Raw genomic sequence first — 20,467 nt, 5'->3', positions numbered from 1 at the left:
GGGGGAGGGGAGAGGAAGAAAAAAGAAGAAAAGAGAAAAAGGGAAAGGGAGGAAGCTCCCCGGATCAGTGCCGAGGAGCGACCTTAAGGAGCTGCCTGGATGCCTCGACCTCCAATGGTTGGAATTTCTGTTTTTAGAGTTGCCTGTCTGTTAGGGTCTAATTCTTCATCCCACTCTCTAAGAATGTATTGTTTGGGCTTGTTGGGCAAGAAACCCAACATTTTTTTGGGTCCAATCCAAATTGAGTCCTTACAATTAGCGCCGTCTGTGGGAAGAATTTGTGCACTAACAGGCGCAACGGACGATCGTTCCTAAATAACTAGTTTACGGAAGGTTAACGAGGATGTGCCACCAAAAAAAAAAAAAAATATATATATATATATATATATATATAAATAACCCAACTTTCCGAGCTCCTTCAATAACCCTGTCAGACTTGTGATAAGAGTTTGGAGAAATGGGACAGCCCCAAATGGGAGTGAAGGCTTACAGGCTAAAGGCCCTCTCCCTCGACCGAGAGCCGCTGCGGGCAATAGTCCGCGTCAGACTTCTGGCGTGGCAAAATTTGGGCGTCACCGGATTGTGCCGTGCAAAGCGGCTAAGAGAGGTCCCTAAAGTACATAACGCTCTTCTCCAGGGTGCATTCCTGCCGGAGGAGACGCGCAAGATTACGTCATGTTTGGTTCTCGGGTGTTGCCATCTCCAACGGCCAACCGCAGTGGGGTTAGGAGAGAATCAAGGGAACGTCATGAGGAGGGGCTGCCAGGCGCCCATGCGTCTGCTCCTCTCTTGTCGCCGGCACCACCACACCGGCCCAGGAGTTGTTGGTAGCCTTGAAACAGGCCTGCCTTTGCCCCATTCCCTCTAGTTAGCTTTAGGTCAGGCTCGTCTGGGCCTCTATTTGTAGCCTTAGCTTTAAAACATGTCTGTCTGAGCCTCTGTTTGTATCTTGTATTTCTTTTTCATTTAATAAAATAATGCGATGCTTCATCTCTTTTCCTTTGAATCTTCTACCTTCTGCAAAAGTGTAAGCATACACTCCAGACAGAAAAAACTGCTGGTAGTTGGTGTAATGGACTATTAATTTCCGCAATGTGGTATTTTTACCATCGGACTTTACACGCCCACCTATTGAGAGCCCTCATTGTCAAAAACTAACTTTGCACATGATATTTCCTTTTCCTTTTCCTTTTCTAATTTATTCAGTTGTGTTGACTTGTGTTTTCGGCATGCCACTTCAATGCTTTTTAAGTCACAAAATGTTCTTTGTGCACATGTATGGTAGCTTAAGATTACTGATTTGTGTTCGTCATATATTTTTGGTTGTTGGGAGGCAACTGATGAAAAAATTACTTGATTTTTGAAAATAATAATGGAAGAGTAAAATGTGAGATGGAAGTTCCAAAGTAGGTACCTGATCAAATGCCTTAATTTTTGATAATTACTTTTGCTAAGCATGGTTGCTTCTTCTCTGTAGGCATGGCAGGACTTGCTGTGACATATGGCCTTAATTTGAATGCACGCCTATCGCGATGGATACTTAGCTTTTGCAAGCTTGAAAACAAAATTATTTCCATAGAAAGGATTTATCAGTACAGCCAAATTCCAGGAGAAGCCCAGCGATTATTGAGGACTCTCGACCTCCATCCTCATGGCCTGAGAATGGAACAATTGAAATGAATGACTTAAAGGTTTGCAGTTCAGTTTGACCTTGACATGCTTGTGCTTTTTCAAAATTGACGATAAAGGTTTCTTGGCATTTGAACTTTGTTGCTGATGTTTTCCCTTTTTTATTCCTTCCTCTCTCTCCTCTCTCCCCCCCACCCCCTTTTCCCTATGTAGGTTCGTTATAAGGAGAATCTGCCTGTGGTTCTTCATGATGTAACCTGTAAATTTCCTGGTGGAAAGAAGATTGGAATTGTTGGGCGTACTGGAAGTGGTAAATCTACTTTGATCCAGGCTTTGTTTCGATTAATTGAACCAGAGGTGGGAGGATCATTATAGACAACATTGATATTTCAAAAATTGGCCTCCATGATCTTCGTAGTCGTCTGAGTATCATACCTCAGGATCCTACCTTATTTGAAGGTACCATTAGGAACAATCTTGATCCCCTTGAAGAGCATTCAGATCATGAAATTTGGCAGGTTAGTATCGACTTTAATTCACTTCCTTTTTTTTTTTTTTTTTTCCTTTTTCTTTTTTCACCTCTGAATTTCAGAAAGGTTCTAAGAAGTTTGGTAATCAAGAAAATTCCGTTGTGCTTTTTTTTTTTTTTTTTTTGTTGAAGTTTATATTGTTTCATTCATCTGTGAAGCACAGCTTATTCAAGAATCATATGTAAACAAAAGAAAATATTTCAAAATAAAGGTCGTACTCAGTGCACAAAGCTCCCAATTTTGCGGGGTCTGGGAGAGGTGATTGATAAGCAGCCTTACCCACAATTTTATTTGGGAGAGGCTGATTCCTGGACTCAAACCCGCAAATGCACATTGTGTAAGACCAAGTTTATATAAGAACCAAAAATTATAATAGATTATAAAATAATTTAAAATAAATAGTGATTATGTATGATAATATGCCCCTGACTATTGGTGTATTTTGATTTGGCACAGGCACTTGATAAGTCTCAACTTGGAGAGATAATCGTGCTAAGGAGCAAAAACTTGATGCACCGGGTATGTGGCAAGATATCACCTACTATAATTATGTTGTAAATTTCTCTGTTTCACTAAGCTTTGGAGTTATGTGTGATTGATCGGCTGTACTTTGTTTTGCAGTGCTTGAAAATGGAGATAACTGGAGCGTGGGTCAGCGGCAACTTGTGTCCTTGGTCGGGCTTTGCTTAAGCAGGCAAGGATACTGGTGCTTGATGAAGCAACAGCATCAGTTGATTCAGCCACTGACAATCTCATCCAGAAGATTCTTCGAACTGAGTTTAAGAATTGTACTGTATGCACAATTGCACACCGTATTCCAACTGTTATTGACAGCGATCTAGTTCTGGTACTCAGTGATGGTATGTAAAGTTTAACTCTGAACTTATTAATTCATTGCGACATATAGGTCTAGCCTCAGTGTGACATTTGTGATTAGTACTAATGAACTCAAGTGGTATTTCATATAGGTTAGGTTATATATCTAAATGTTCAGTTTTCATCATGGTTTTTATACATCCCATTGGTAGATGTATCTGTTAAGGAAGGGTTAAGAATGTTATATGGAAAATGTGGCTGGAAAAGGGTGCATACTTGGAAGTGTTACAAGATCATTAAAAACTGTATCCATTACATTTGTTTCATTTTATACTACGATCTTCCAATTTGGTTGTAAGAGGGTTTTCCTATAGAAATTTTTTTGAACTATCCATACATATGAATGTAAAGCAAATTTAGGCATATTGCTGTAGATTATGCCCCACCAAGTCCACCGCCCAGATTGTGATAGCCTTATTGGTGGTCTGGTTCACTTTATTCAATCATAATCCATGTATAAGAGATTTTATTCAGATAACTAAAAGTAACTTCAATAATATGAGTTTTGACGGGAGATTAATTTCAGAAAGTTTTTCATGTGCTTATGGCCTTCCAATGATTTGACTGTCCTTTTTTGCACTGGATGCAGCTATTATTGCTCCTATTACTGTAGATACATGATCAATTGTTTATTTCCCAAATTGACACAGGAAACTAAAAGAAAATCTGAACTCCTTGAAACCCTTTGGAATTGGGTCTGACAGGGCATGATTCTGAATTATCTTAATATTAATTTCCACTACCTGATTTTTCTGTGGCTTCTGTTTTCTGTTTCTGGTTGGCATTTAAGGTTGGGGGAAATGCACACATGTTCTTTGCTCATGAAACTTGTTTTGATAATTTTGCAGGCCGAGTTGCAGAGTTTGATACTCCAATGCGACTATTAGAGGATAAATCATCAATGTTTTTCAAATTGGTAGCTGAGTATTCATCACACGTCAAGTGGCATACCAGATTTTTAAAATGGATGCCATGCATGCCTGAGAACCAAGTCAAAGCAGCAAGGACAGAAGACTACCCAAAACCAAACCAGCTGAGTCTGCTCCACTTATTGCTGCTCCATCCAACACATTGATACACAAACACATGGAATGAAGGTGCGTGTTGTGTGTTATCAAACCAGCAGGACCCCAAGGGAAAAAATAAGTTATTAGTTCAAAGTGATTTTGAGTTAATAATAATTACACGAAAGAGAAAATTGGCAAGAAATGTGTTCAATAATGTAGTGTTTAGACTGAAGCAGGAGGCTGTTATTTAGTTAGGGAATTTGTAGAGCTGAACTAGTCAATGTCAATCCACAATTTCTAGTGAAAATGCAATTTAGATCAAGATGTTAGACTCAGAATTCAATTAATTTTTTCTATCATGTTCATTGTCTCTGTTTTCATTTTCAAGTCTGGTAATGTGAAAGCTTTTTTTTTTCTTTTTTTTTTTCTTTTTTTTTTTTTCTTTTTTTTCCGCAGAAAAGAAAAAAAAAATAGTAATAACTTGGTTACACTGAATCCCCTAAATCCAACTACAAATTGCCTTCACAGTACGAGAGGGATGATATTCGTTGTGTTTATGTTAAATAGAGTGATCCCTTCATTGTTCATGTGGTGGAGCATACTCATACTCTTCCCCATAGCTTCTTGTATTCTCTTTATATTTTTCAAATATATGGAAAAATAGAGAATGTTTTTAAATATGCATCTGCAATAGGTTGACTATTTTTCTTGGATGTTCCTTCTAACTTCCAATCCCATCCCACAAGGAACAGCTTTGAACAATGTTTACGTGCTATCTTTGAATCTCATTGCTGAACTGATTCCTCTTTTAATAAAGGATTGTACCTCCGGATGCCCCTCTTTTTTCATTTTTTGTTAAATCTTATTTATATTTTCCTGGTTTCTTTCTTATCTTTTCTTTTCTCAGAATATGGAAAGTATATAAAAATTTAAATTTGCATTTGGAACAGGTAAATTTTCAACTCACACACACCCAAAAGGCCCAGTTTATGGGTACATATGTGTGAGCTATGAAAGTGAATATTTCCAGTTTGATGTTTTTAGGGACAAGTACTATATTCTGATGCATAGAAGAACTTGAGGTTCTAGTTGTAAAAAATTAGGGAGTTGCAGGTTTGAACAGTGGCAAGCCTGCCCAGGTGACCCCACGGCCCACGTGATAACACAATTATAAGTGGTGCAAGAAAAATGAACACACCAGCAAATCATTTTTTACATTCCAATTGAGGGAGAGGGAGAGGGTTAGTTGTACCTACCATCTTATATAAGGGCCTAGTACTAGAATTTCAACGTCTACTTTTCTTTGGATATGAAATTTAAATAAAAAAAATAGTGGCTGATATGGAAGCTTTACTTGGATGGAGATGCATGCATATCTGTTTAATAAACTTGGCTGTTTCACCTTTCATTCAAACCGTACTTGGTTTGGGTTGGGATGGACAAGACTATGCCATTTGTAGAGCGGCAGCTACTCTTCTTTACTAACAACAAATATGTATAGCAGCGATTGACACACATCCAACCTACCCTCCAAAAATTTCATGACCGAAAAGTCATTGTCTTCTTCAAACTCATGACGTTTAAGAGAGAGAGAGAGGAAAAAATAAACACGTTTCTTTCTCAAATCCAAATTTTCATTGATATACAGTCACTTTCATGTTGGCTTAATATGTGAAAGTTGTCGGTAATCATCTGGACACAAACCACCGTCGCTGCTGGTATCAGCACAGTCGGCAGTTGACAACTCATGTATATTTAATATAACAACAATTAAACTTGGTTTGTGTTTAGTTTCATTCCTAAAACACTGTCAAAAAATTTTTCAAGTGTTTAGTTGTGTTTCTAAAAAGTTATGGAAAACATTTTTTCTACCATTTTTCTGCATTTTCTCATCTCCTATATATATATATATATATATATATAAAGGAGAATTTTAGATTTTAAAAAAAAAAAAAAAAAAAAAAAAAAGAAAGCATGATCAGCTGCAGCCGAGGTGGTTATGTGCATTTCATATGATAGAAGACGTGTCATCTTTCTATTAGTGAGTAGTTGGAGTCTAAGGTTTCAAACATGTTTAGAGCCAAGCTTTATTCTTTGTATAAAACTATAATAGACGTGGAAGGTTTGCGAGATCTTTCACAATTTCATACTAGTCTTTCCAATTAATGTGTATGGAAGTGCCTTTCAGAGGCCCTTTCGGCACATAGCCATCATCATAGACGTGGAGAAGTCAACATATTTTAGAAGTACAAGAGCTTTTAGATGATCTCCCATGAGATGAAAACCATCACTAACATTTCCTAGAGAGATTAGGCAAATATGCTTCAGAGAGGGTTAATAGCTTCAACAACAAACTGATTCCCACTAGATTCAACATTAGTAGGAGCAGTCACTAAACAAGACCTGAGTAGCAAAACCGCATAATGCTCATGAACAGTGTCTGTTGTTTATGGAACTTCTACATAATATCCAAGAATGATATTCAGATTAAGATTTTAACAGTCACATATGGCACAACTTGTTATCCTTACCAAAATCTTATTTCTAAAACCAAGCAGCAAGCTATCAACAGAGGGGAGAGATTCTAATCTGAGACTGTTGTTTGAAGGGCAGAGTGCTTACAACTTCCTTAGTTTCAGAACTTCTCTCTGCAACAATCTTTGACATTCCAAACATCTGAAATTGAATTTCAACTACATGATCAGCAACAAACACAAACAGTTGAATTGAATTTCAACTAAACAATAAGTAACAAGCAAAGACGGGTAACGCAAGGAGGATGCAGTTGAAAGGGGTAAAAATAAAAACCTTTTGGATAGTCTTCTTAAAGCAAGATTTGTGTTCATCCATAGATGCATTGATGAACTCATCGATGTGGTCCTTCACATCCTCCAGGAATGTGGCTTGCTCATTCTTCTTCTTCGACATGAAGTGATAGGTGGTGGGGATGTGGCAGAAGGTGAAGTCTGCTTTTCAGCTGGACTTTCTGTGTTCCATCCTCAATATTATACCTGACACCAAAGTGAAGTTACTCCGGATTAACACACAGAATTTAGTTTAAGAGTTTAAAAAGATGAAACAAACAAGCAACTTTGCTTAATAACCATCCATCACCCTAAACTAAACTGCAACCACATCAAGCCACCCTATTCATATACTCATTTCAATAAGAAAACATCACAGAAATCTTGCATTACACTGTTAATCCATACTTCTCAATAAAAAAAGATTGTACCCAATGCACAAAACTATTTTATAGGGTTTAAAGAGAGGTGATTAGTAGGCAATCTACCTCCAATTATTTTTTACAAAGGTCATTCCAAAGTCGAAATCCCCGTCATTTTTGGATACAAGGCACTTGCTATCGAACCAAGGCCCAAGCTCTATTCTAAGATGCACAAGTACAGGTATGTTTATGGGTATAATACGATACGACAATTCTCTGAAAAACTAGGATACGATACGGCGGAGATATGTGTATTAATTACTTATTAAATATTTTAATTATATTTTTACACATTGTTAAGCATTTATTTTTCATATATTGTTAAGCATATATCAATTTAATAGCAATAATGGATAATAAAGCGACTTCATGGCCATTAAATGATGTTTAGAATATAAACTAAGATCCAAAAGGATAATAAATAGATAATTAGATAAGTGTTCAATATTGAAACCATATATAAAATTTAAATAAAAACTCTTACAAGTTTCGGCTCTCTCTCACTATCAAGGTAAATTTAAATAAAAACTCTTACAAGTTTCGGCTCTCTCTCACTATCAAGGTATGAAAAGTTATCAGATACAGGTATTTTGAGCAAAACGGAGTATCCGTGCATCCTAGCCTCTATTTTCCATACTTCACAACAACACAACAACAAAAAATACTACATTATGGGGCTTTTGTGTTATAAGGAAATGGTACCCACCACCAATATGATCAGTATTTTCAAGTTTTTTTATTATTATTAAACTTTATCATCCTTCATAAATATAAATAAAAATTTAAGATTAATACACTTCAAATAAACAATCTTGATCATAGTGGCTAGCCCTATCATTGAAGAACCCCAACAACAGTATCAGTAATACACGACACAAAAAATATAAAACTTCCATATCTACAAGAATGCTATCTATACGAATAATTCATCAACTTTTCAACTATTGGAAATACGCAGATTAATTTAACTAAATTGACAACAAAATATTTGTGAATACATCATGATATATATATTAATTTTTTGATGTAGAAAGTAAATACAAACAATTATCAAAAGCCTTAGAAACATATCTGAAAACATGTTAAGAAAAAATAACTTGCAAAATCAGAAAGAGAGAGGCCCACCGATAGGTTTTTTCGGCGACTGAGACGAGCTCCGGCGTCCGGCGGTGGTTTTTTTCTTCTCTTCTTTTGCTCAAATCTGTTCCGCCCAAAACTCTTCGTGAATGTTCTTTTTCGTTTTAAAGTTTTAGCTTTATAATTTGGATAAATTGCAAAACACAACCCTATGATTTTGGAAAGTTTTGAGGTTGATTTGTAATTTTAAAAATTTGTGCTTGTGGCTTGGGGTTGGGCTTAGGTTTAATTGTTTCAGGTTGGGCCGAAGAAGCTTTTGGAGGGATTGAAGTAGCAAATTTTGGGAGTTTGCAGTGAGGTTGTTCACAGGAAATCAAATCACTGCCAGAGGGCTGGGATTTTCGGGTAATGAAGCAGAGGAGGTTTTTGCTTCAGAAAATGATAGAAACGCAAATAAATGCACAATTTTTGTTACAACTTGCTACGTGACAAGTTATGATAAAAGTTGTGAATTTATTTGTGTTCCTACAATTTACCTGTGCATAGATTAAAACTTGGACTACAATGCACTTAAGGAACTATATCATGCCCATTAATTAATAGAAATTAACTTGACTTCTAAATAATTCACATGTATAACCTTTTTTCTATAGAAAAAATCACATGTATGACTTGATAAAAATAAAGGACCAAATATGACAAAGTAATTAGACCAGGATAAAAACTTGACACATAATTTGCAAAAATCAATTAAAATCCTTAATCAAATAGATGCTCAAGCCTCAATAGCATGCTTGATTAAAAAGTCCCAAAATGGTAACAGTTTTCCATGAAAATCGTACTATAAATTTAGCACGCATTACATAGAAAATTATATACTTTTTTCATAGTTAAAATGCAAAGTGAGTAATTTCTTTAATTAAGAGATATCTCACCTAATTCAAATTTGATATTCACCCATGAGCAATCAAATTACACAGAATTTTATGGGCTTAAATATAAAATTGAAAGTAAATAATTAATCCAATCATAGTTAGATTTCAATTAAAACTCAATTAAATTTAGCCAATTGCATGAAAATTTATGAAAACCAATAAAAAGAATGAGATTTAACCATTAAAACCATGAAATCCTTTAATTTAGGGTTAAAACCTCTATCAAAATTTTGTGTAGGACAAAATATGATATCAACAAATCATATAACTATTAAGAATCAGATTAATGTCATCCTCCATTAAAGTTTAGGAATAGACAATGATAATAATTATTGACAGAAATGGATGGTAGGGTTGGGGATGGCAATATTTACCTAATCCACGGGTACTTGACCCTAATGGGGTGGGTTTTACTCGACCCGTGAAACATTAAGGGCGAGTTTGGGTTTTAATAAACCAACACGTAGCGGGTTCGGGTCGGGTGTGAGTATTATGCAAACTCGACTCGTATATATTAAAATTACTAAACTACACTGAGAGTGTGTGTGTGTGTGTGTGTGTGTGTGTGTGTGTGTGTGTGTGTGTGTGTGTGTGTGTGTGTGTGTGTGTGTGTGTGTGTGTGTGTTTTTCTTATAAAATTTGTAGCAAATGGTGTTTGCTTGGCCTTCTAAGTATTTGTATGATTGAAAAATGAATTGAAGCTTAAGCAAGGGTTTGACCCAAAAGTAATTTTTTGTTCAACTTTTTTGTTTTCCTGTATTTAATAAAATTGAGGATTAGTAGCCTCATAATCATTATACAATTGGAGGATAGCTCATATATATATGTATATATATATATTTTTTTTTAAATTTCTACTATCTATTTGATTGTTAAATTGGTATTGATCGTGCTTTATGAAAATTTGAAAATATAGATACAAGGAATATATTCATTTTGAAGTGGAAATTGAATTCAATCTTGAATGTATTCAATTTTGTGTAGCTCCAACTAAAAAATTGTGGTAAGTTTTAATTTCAAGTGAAATATGATCAATATTAATGTCAAAAATGTATTCTTGCACAATTAGTTAACCCGTGAACATTCTACCATGTCACTTCCCTTTTTTATTTTATTTTTAGAAACAAACACACACACACACAAAAGAGAGGAAAAAGGGTTGTATTGTGTCTTTTCCCATTTGGGTGCAAGTTTATTGAGCAAATTCATATTATTATTATGTTTTAATTTCCACATCGCCCATTATCTATCTACTAGCCTCCGAGCACGCGCGTAAGCGCATGCTCAGAGGCTCTTCTATTTTTTTAGGGAAAAAATTAATAATTTGCATCTATTATAATTTGATATTACTACATTTTCTAATCATAAAATACCTAGAGGTGTGATGAGAATTATGGATTTGTGGGTGAAATAATTTTTTCATCACACCTCTAGGTATTTTGTGATTGGAAAATGTGGTAATATTAAATTATAATATATGCAAATTATTAATTTTTTTTCCAAAAAAATAGAAGAGCCTCAGTGAGCGCGTGCTTAGAGGCTAGTTTTAAATTATGATGTTCTAGACATTAATTGATTTTTAGTCTCAACGAGGGATTCAACTCTAGAAAACAAAAAGCTTTACTAGTTTAACGAATTAGAACCCAAGACAGTAAGTAAAACTTGATTAGTTAGGATCATTATGCTTTTCTAGTCATACTTAAATGGTAAAAGAATCATGATTTCATGTGCATTAAAAAAGTTTCAGTCTTTCAAATAGCTGATTAGAACACGCCACGATATATGGTTGATTTATGTACGTAAATTCTTATTTGCTTATTTCTTGTTATAGTCTTAATTATTTTCACAAGCATATGATTTATGTCCGCAAGTTCTTATTTGCTTATTTGGGTTTGATTAATGTGTACCCTTAGGGTATAAATAAATCATCTATTTTAGAAAATATTTTATAAAATTTAAAAAACTATTAAAAAGTAAATTACCTTTTTTATTTTTCAATGAAAAATTTTCAAAATAGGTTACTAATGTTTGTTTTTAGGGCATAAGTTACTAAAACGTTACTGTCTAAATTATTTTGATGAGTATAGCACACTAAAATTTCACTGTTTTTATCTCATTGGACACGTCATCCTAATAATTAATGTCCGGCCAAGGAATAAGGTTTTTTTTTTTTTTTTTTTTGAAGGAATGGAATAAGAATTTTCTATGTACATGATGGATTCAATGTTCTAATTAAAGCTGTTCCGTTGACATTCTCGGACTATAAGCCTAACCCAATGTTGAAATTTAATCATTATAAAATTATTGCCTTCAGTAAAATGCCATTAACATCAATCATATATAATGTGAAAGTTGAGACATTGCCACTTGACAATACCCTAAAAAGCTAGTTCAAACAGGCAACTAAATCTAAAATCTTTTGATGGATTTTTTTTCCTTCAATATAAAAAACAATATTATTGACTGTGAATTAAATTATTCTACTTTAATTTATAATTTATTTTATTACATAGTCAAGAAAAGGAGAGTATATGAATTGTACACACAAAACCAAAAAAGGAGGGACTGGGATGGCAAAGCAATCAAATCTGGTCGGTGACAGTGAGTGCCAAATAGGAGAGGAAATTCCAAATTCCAATTGTCAATTAAAACTTTAAAACTAAAACTAAACAATTGTTAAAAAATGTGAACCCCATTAAAAGCTTTTCAAACAAAGAAAACTATTTCTTGCTGGAATTTATTAAAAAAAAAGAAAAAGAAAAAAAAAGGTAGAGAGGAGTATTGGAATTCCCGGGTCCCTATACAAAAAAATAGTGTTTGCCAAATGTCATCTCTGCCTAAGTCCAGGCTTTGTAGTATTCTCTTCAACCTGTAAACGTCCAAACATGTCATTTTCAATTTTTCACGCACATGGTTGTTGATTATAAAGCCCTCCACTCCCATTGCTTTTCTTTTGTGCAGCCTATACATGTACATCTTTGATGTTACTATTCCTTAAGATTTGTGCAACAAAACTTTTCATATTAAATTCTATGGATATATTGGCTGGCTAGGCTTCAAATCCAGTTACACTTTACTCCAGCCAAAAATTGAAAATGAAAAACTATATATTTAGAAACTTTTTGTGTTTAATTAAAGAGCTGGTCCCAAGGCATCCTTCTTCTGTTTTATGATACAACATTATTAGGAATGAATATATGTCACCTACATTATCCACCGCAAGAGGGTCACCAAGTAATAATTATTAACCTTAAGTTTTATTAATTAATTATACTTCAAAGTTTAGAGAAAGGGTTGGTTTTCATTTTAAAAATCAGATGGAGCTTTCAAAACCCATATTTTAGGTTGAAGCTTTGAATAAGCCTTTTTCCAGCTGGGTTACAAAACTTTCTTCTTGTCAGTTACCTTGATTCTGATTTTTTGAGAAGTAATGGCTAGATCGTTTTATACGAAAGTGTTTTTTTTTTTAATAAACTTATGGTCATTGCTTAAAAGTTTATGTTGCTGTTAAGGTCCACTTAGACAAATATCACACAAGATCTACTTTTATATATAAAAGTCACATTTAGTGCACCGAATTTGGGTTTATACGAATTGATTGATAGACAATGTTATCCCAAAATTTGAGGAAACTTGATTCTCGAACTCAGATTAACAAGTTTCATTTGCAATTTCATACTTTCTCTCTCTCTCATTACCAATGTATATTCTTTCTATTTAAGTAGGGGAACATGTTTAGTCATATAAATAGCTTACAGTGGTTAACATTATATTCTTTCTACTAATTTTTAAGCAGAACATATATGTTAAATAATTCTCATAACTTATCTTAAGTAAACAACTAAACATAAATCAGGATTCAGCAAAATATATATATAAAAAAAAATCAGGGGATGCTTCATGGTTGGACCATAAATGATCATCGCAAGCCCCAATGGAAGAAGGTGTTGTCAAAGTTGCAAGAAAAATAGGGGCTGATGAAATTGGCAACAAGGACCTCATGATGTGATGGGCAACGTGCAAGGTGATGAAAGCCAGGAATTTGAAATGCCAATGAAGACAGTGACAAGATCTTTGCCAGGTCAATGAAATGGGAGAAATGAAGCCGAAATGTATAGGACTTTAGGTGAAAGCCTTCATTCTTAGCCCAAAGTAATTAAAAAGCTTCACATCAATAAGAAAATGAAAGATCAAGATCCTTTTTCCCTTGGTGAATGTTGTTCTATAACCATAGGTTGTTCTCGGGTTTCAAACAACAAAATCAATCAATAAACAATTATTAAATTTTAATATTTGTTTCAAAATTCTTCAATTACTTTAAAATGTTTCATTTAGTCTTTATAATTTCAAAATTGTTAAAACAAGTCTTTATTTTTATTTTAACAAAATGAAATTCATATACACATCATAGGTTCCATGTCATTAAACTGGCCTAGATTTTCATGAAGTTCATTTTGTTATGTTAGTATTTTTCTTCTATCATATAAATGCATATGAAGTTTTTTATAATACTAGAGTATAACAAAAGTTTAAAGTTTAAACACAAAATATTCAATTCAATTATAATCATGTTTATTGGGGCTTAAGATGGAAATAAGTCCATCACTGCAACTTCTTTATTAACAAGCCAAGGTATGTTTTATAATCTTTACATGTTCACATGTTAGAATAGAAAAATGCTAGAACCATAATAAAATTTACAACTTTTGTTACAATTTGTCATGTAACGATTTGTGAGTGATGGAAAAAAAAAGTGGTGAAAACATGTGAATTCACACCTCCATCACTTATAACTTACAGTTATGACAAAAATTGAGTGCTTTGTTATGATTAATCATTGTTCCTTAGAATAAGATAATGACACATTTTAAACCTATACTCTTGTACTGTGTCTATGAGTCTTTACCATCTAAGAGGTTTCTCTTTTTAGCCAAAAAAAAAAAAACCCTATTAGGTTTCTTTCTTCAAGTAATCGCTTCTTTCTTTATTAGAAACACATGTGGTCCACGTTATTCCCGGAAAAGAAAATATTAACCCAAGCAAATTGAAGCCTTTATATATATATATATATATATATATACACGCACGATAAATTGATTTGTTTGGAGGGATTCTTTCCTTTTCGTTTCTTTCATTCCCTTTTAATGAGACCCATTTACAATTTCTTTTTAGTAATTAGAGTGATGCATGGGTACATATGCATGCAGACCAAGCTCACGAATTGGCTCTCTGCCCAATTACAAGCCCAGACTGAACCATGCAACCTTTCTCCCGTTATGTTAAAATGTTTGGCAAAATATGATTGATGAATAAATCTTAATTGTGGCACTTCAGAGCATTTCCTAAAGGGCTAAAACCAAAATTATAGGCAAATTGGGAGTTAAGCCTTGAAAAGTTGAAAATCAAGTCCAACAGTATTCGCAAACTATACAACCATCAAAGACTTTACAAGTTGAGCTAACTGAAATCTATTATATTAACTTAATGATTGTGAACAATTTTACGTCCTTACTCTTATTGATTATGTAGAACTTCCATTTTTAGATTCTCTTCTATTATTTAAATTCCATTTATGATCCATCACCTATAAATATAAGGTATAGAAATACGTGTGTACATTACTCAGAGGATTGCTATTTGGTAGGGTGTTTTGAGTAACAGTTTTCAATATTTAAACAATATTACACATATTTTTACACATTTTTTCATCTATATGTATTTTTAAAAATTACAAATAACGTTACTAAAACAACATTACTAAACGCTGTGAAATTACAGCGAGCCTACATCAGCAAGTACAAGAGGGCCTAGAGGTGCCCTGGAAATTCCACTTCCTTTTGCCAGATGGTGAAGAAAATGACAGGAGAAGAGAAAGCCCATTGGCTAATTTCCTACGAGGAAAAAAGGAAAAGAAGCCCAAATTGACACCTTAAATAAAAACGATAATGAAAACTGAGTAGAAGATAGAGAAAAGAGTCTGGGGGTTGCTTAACAGGGGCTTTTAAAGCTGAAAAAAAAGCAAAAGAAACAGAAAGAAATTCGAATTCCCACCACCAAGAGAGAAGAAGATACTTTGCCCCAAGTACAAATTAAAGATCATCCTTTGACTGCCTCGTTAATCTATCTAATATCTATCACATCCAAACTAATTATTTGAACAATGACAGTTTTGGAAAAAGTCATATAGCATCATATCAATTTTACTTCTTAATACTTGGTTTCTTTAATTTCATATTAATCATTTGCAATTGCTAAAATAATAGTAGTTAAATGATCAAATCATCATTTTCCTGCTAGCTTCAGGTTTATTTTATTTTATTTTTTAATTTTTTGGAATAAGTGAGAGTTTATCATGGAATTCAACTAAGCATGTGCTTGAACACTAGCCTACCTATCTATACTATTACTCATATTTGAAAAGTTATAAGTTTCATGTATTGGGCTCCTCTTCTTATGAGGGATTCTAAATCTACAAGTCATACATAATAAAGGGATTCTAAATCTACAAGTCATATATAATAAGAATAGTCAAAATAATAGTTAAATGAATAAATTCAACATTTCATATTATGTTAAAATAAGTAGTAATTTATCAATAAAAAATTGTCTATAATTCTGTTTCTTTGGTGTCAAATGTAGTGCATGTCCATTCAAGCAAATAGCTGTTTATATATAATAATAATAATAATAATAATAATAATAATAATTTTAATACTGAGGCAAATTTATTGAAAAATTTAAACAAAGTAAAAGAGCATATAATGTGGGATGGACCATTTCAACAGCTTCCAAAAAGCATTTTGTAACCAAAAAATTCAAGGGTCTGTTAAGATCATGTATTTGGGCTTTGATTTCACATTTGGTTGAGCTTAGCGAATAGAAACACAAATTTTAGCACCAAAGTATGTACTATTTGGACTTGACCAAAAGAAACATATATACATCCATGACCATAAATATGTATCAGAAGACAAACTGAAATTCACTCAATACATTTATGATTTATGTCACCTTCCTCTAACTTGTATTGTGGATCCAGAATATATGAAAAGTGGACCAACAACACCAACCAATCAGAGTATTGGTTTGCCACACATACGGAAAGGAGCCAAGAGATTCTGTGTAGCTCACTGTGGAAATTGTATGATGCAACTATAACTGGTTATGCAGGATCTGTTTTCAGCAATAACTGAACAATCTCACAGCTACATTGAAAATTTCATGTGAGACATAAACAAGAGGATAAGGTACACAAGTCATGCATGCATGAAAAAAGATTGGGGGAATCATAAATTCATTATTCCATTATTGAATCCAATAAGTCTAAGTTGTGTCCTCTCTTATAAGACACCATTTTCATGACAGTGGTGTGTATCAATTATCAAACAGCTTCTGACTAGGAAAGTGAAAGATTTCTTGTTGTAGGGAAATCCCTTCTTACCCTTTAGATAGACATTTTACCAATTGGACCCATGAGTCTTAATTTGATTCAAATCTTTCTGTTTTAGTTTACATCAGTCGTACAATTATAAGCAATGCCAAAGGATGCTGGAGCTGTCAAATTCTATGGTCCTACATTCATTAAAAAGTGCGTCTTATAGTGTTTACTCGAAGAAAATCATATTGGGGTAGTTTATACAATCATACCTTTATTTCTTTATTTAGTAAGACATGGTGAGCATTAGCATTTGTCTCTTCAAAATATATATATATATATATATATATATTTTTTTTTTTTCAAGTCAAATTGAAGAGCATTGTAGCCAAGAATCACCAAAACAAAAAGAGCTCTCCAACATTGTTCTAATTTTTACAAAATGCTATAGTACTCGACAAATTTGGAGAGTTTTATTTTTATAGCATTTTGTAAAACTTGTCTTCTCTCTCTCTCTCTCTCTCTCTCTCTATATATATATATATAGTATGTATTCTCTAATTTTTTTTCTTGACAGAAAATATGATGAAAAGTTTAATTAAATGTATAAGAAAAATGAAAATTGGAATGTAAGCTGTATTTGAAAAGTAGATAGCTTAAATACCAAAAAAAAAAAAAAAAAGAAGCTTTTTATTTTAAAATTTGGCTCAAGTTTGTAAAAACAGGATGAATGCTTATTAGAAGGCCATAGTTTTTCTCAGTCATATATACTTTTTTTTGGCCATAAATTCTCAGTCATACCATTATTGCTTTAAAGTTTGTCGACATATAAAATAAAATGTCTCAATAGGAAGAAGGAAACTAGAAAAAGTTTTTTTTTAAAAGTTCATATAAAAAAATAGTGGCATCACCAACTGCCTAATCAAGCTCAAAAAATCATCTAATGTTTGATTAGATTGCCTTAAGATAATGGAAGCCCACAATCAAAAACTCTATCCACATCATAATGGGGGTGCCACGTAAACATTAAAGCAGAGAGCTTTTTCATTGGGCAACTATGAGTTATACAAGTCTTTGACAACCTAGAATTGGGACCAAATGGCTAATATGGTAGTGGAAGCTTCACTAGGCTATAGTGGGGTTTGTATGGGTTTTGTTAGGGATTCCGATTTGGAAGATGAAGAATAGGGTTCTTTGGAGTGTTTTGCCGTCAACTCCATTTATTTAATTCTTGAACATATAAACTAATGGGCTACTTGATTGCAAAGAACCTAGAATTATGAAAATTAAGACCAAGCTAAGGGAACCAGACACAGTCTCCCACATGTAGCATGTGTAATAAGATTAGTCAATTAAGAAATCTGGTTTGGAGAGCTCAAACCAAGAAATTACTTTGTTGTAGCTAGGCAAATCAAAAAAAGGATTAAAGATAGTTACACTAAACCCAAGGAGATCGCGTGGGTTGTGGGTGTTGAACTAGGATTAGGGTACCTAAATGGCCTAACAAGATCCTACATTCATGTAAACAAGTATTTTTCCATTGAGGGCTCTCCCAAAGCATAAAATTCACTTTAATGTAACCCGAAAACAAGCTTATAAGAATTGAAAATTTTCAAGATAAAAACCCCCCAAAAATTGGGACAATTGCCTTGGTTCTCTTGGACACAAGTCTAAATTGATCAAAAGAGCTTCGAGTTTGCGTAGCAGACTAACATTTTGTTTTGCTTAAAAAAAATGAGGATTTTGAGGAGATGCATTGCTTCTTGAGTTAAAACACAAAAATGCTCCAAATTTCTCAAACCCCAATATTGTACATGCATGGGAGACACCAACCCTTCTCCATACAAAAATTCCTTCAATCAAACCCTACAAACCTATAGATATCTTAAAAGCCCAAAAACCCACATTGGAGGAACAGTCTTCACTCTTGACCCATTAAAAAAAAATAAAATAAAAAATCCTTCAAACATTCTTCCCCTCAATTGTGCAAACAATACTACACAGTAGACACCCCCAAGAAGTCAAGTCAGCTGAACCTAATCAATTGTGCAAACAACACTACACAGTAAAAGAATAAGTTTTTAAAATCAAATAACAACATTTTTTGGGTTCAAATTTTGAATTAACTTAATTAATTAAGTTTTTTTAATGTCAAATAATATACATAGGTTTGAATCAAACTTGCATCAAATTTTTTGGACTAATGATAAATAGGAATCATTAAGGAATAGACATCAAAAGTTGAGTCTTTAGGCTAAATATTGCTGAATTTCAAGTTTATTTACTGTTTCAAGTTATTTAGGGATTTGAGGAAAGTTAGTGAATTTCGACAACGGTATTGCCAAAATTCTAACAAAAGTATGAGAGAGAGAGAGAGAGAGAGAAAGTGGGAGAGAGAAAATTTTGAATTTCGGCAATGGCAATACCGAAATTCTTGCTACCCAGATGTGAAGTGCTCGAAGTGTGCTAGAGTGCCCAAAAAAAAATTGTGGCAATTGTGGCAATGCCATTGTCGAAAATGGGAGGGAAAAAAAATTTGTGGCAACCAAGTTGCCGAAAATGGAGGGAAAAAACAAAAGATGCTACGTCCACAACAAATTACAGGTGGTTAGTTGTTATTGGTTCAAATTTAAATCTAACACTAAGATTAATTTTTTGTCCCAATAATAACAATCAATAACAACCTGTCACTTAGGATTTATTGTGAAAATGTTGTGGATATATCATTTCTAGAAAAAATTGTAGTGTCGAAATAGAAGGAAAAAAAAAAGTGGCAAATTGATTTTTGGCAATAGCATTGCCGAAATAGAGGAAGGAAAAAAGAAAAGAAAAGAAAAAGGCAATGCCACTTTTTGGCAATGCCATTGCCACAAAACAATTTGTGGTTTTTTTTTTTCTTCTTCTATTTCGGCACCCCAATGTTTTTTAGAAATGATACGTCTATAATATTTTTACAATATTTTTACAACAAATCCTAGGTGACAGGTTGTTACTGATTGTTATTATTGGGACAAAAAAGTAATTTTAGTGTTAGGTTTAAATTTGAACCAATAACAACTACCCACCTGTAATTTGTTGTGAAAAATATTGTGGACGCAGCATCTTTTTTTTTTCCTCCATTTTCGGCAACTTGGTTGCCACAATTCCCCCCCCTCCCATTTTCGGCAATGGCATTGCCACAATTTTTTTGGGCACCCTAGCACACTTCGAGCACTTCACATCTGGGCAGTAGGAATTTCGGTAATACCATTGCCGAAATTCACTCCCTTTCCTCAATACCTTAAATAACTTGGAATAGTGATCATAATGCATATAAACTCGAGATTCAGTAATATTCGGCCAAAAGACTCTCAAAAGTTCAAATTTTGTGATATCTATTTCTTTTAAAAAAATTGTTGTATCTGAAAAAATTTAAGTTTTATAAGTTTTTGTTTAATATCTGAACATTTCTCCCATTTAATAAAAAAGAAATTCAGATTAAAGAAGAAAGAAAGGGAAACAAATTATCCATCAACATTCCCTTTATCTTTTTACTTCTTTAATTGCTTTGTTTCCCTTCATAGAAGACAATGGTCAGTAGCACTGGCACAGCTTGGACTATTGATCAAACCTAACTTTGCTGACCGTGGGCAGAGAAGTTAGAGAGAGAAAGAAGGGGGTCCGGGCAGTGTGGCTCTGGTGGGTGACCAATATATCCAAAAGCCTCTATCCCCAACCCAAGTCCCTATAAGTCCTCTCCAAAGCTTTTGTTTTTTGGGTTGGCCCTTGGATTTGGGGTAAAAAGCCTTGAGAGAGAGAGAGAGAGAGAGCGA

General features: G+C 33.6%; 2 long non-coding RNA genes across 2 annotated transcripts; one reads left to right on the top strand and one right to left on the bottom strand.

The window, feature by feature from the left end:
* Positions 1 to 1,480: 1,480 nt before the first annotated feature.
* On the top strand, positions 1,481 to 2,930 carry LOC136070910 (uncharacterized). Its single transcript, XR_010632198.1, has 4 exons — positions 1,481 to 1,691; positions 1,843 to 2,147; positions 2,616 to 2,678; positions 2,781 to 2,930. It is a non-coding gene; the product is annotated as an uncharacterized LOC136070910 (long non-coding RNA).
* A 3,516-nt stretch (positions 2,931 to 6,446) lies between these two features.
* On the bottom strand, positions 6,447 to 7,019 carry LOC136071095 (uncharacterized). The gene is made up of 2 exons (XR_010632414.1): positions 6,851 to 7,019; positions 6,447 to 6,718 (listed from the first exon to the last, which is right to left on the bottom strand). It is a non-coding gene; the product is annotated as an uncharacterized LOC136071095 (long non-coding RNA).
* Between the last annotated feature and the right edge of the window lie 13,448 nt (positions 7,020 to 20,467).

The sequence above is a fragment of the Quercus suber genome, unplaced genomic scaffold (assembly GCF_002906115.3).
Source record: "Quercus suber isolate HL8 unplaced genomic scaffold, Cork oak 2.0 scaffold_15, whole genome shotgun sequence".
NCBI lineage: Eukaryota > Viridiplantae > Streptophyta > Magnoliopsida > Fagales > Fagaceae > Quercus > Quercus suber.
This window is presented reverse-complemented; position numbering and strand designations above follow the sequence as displayed.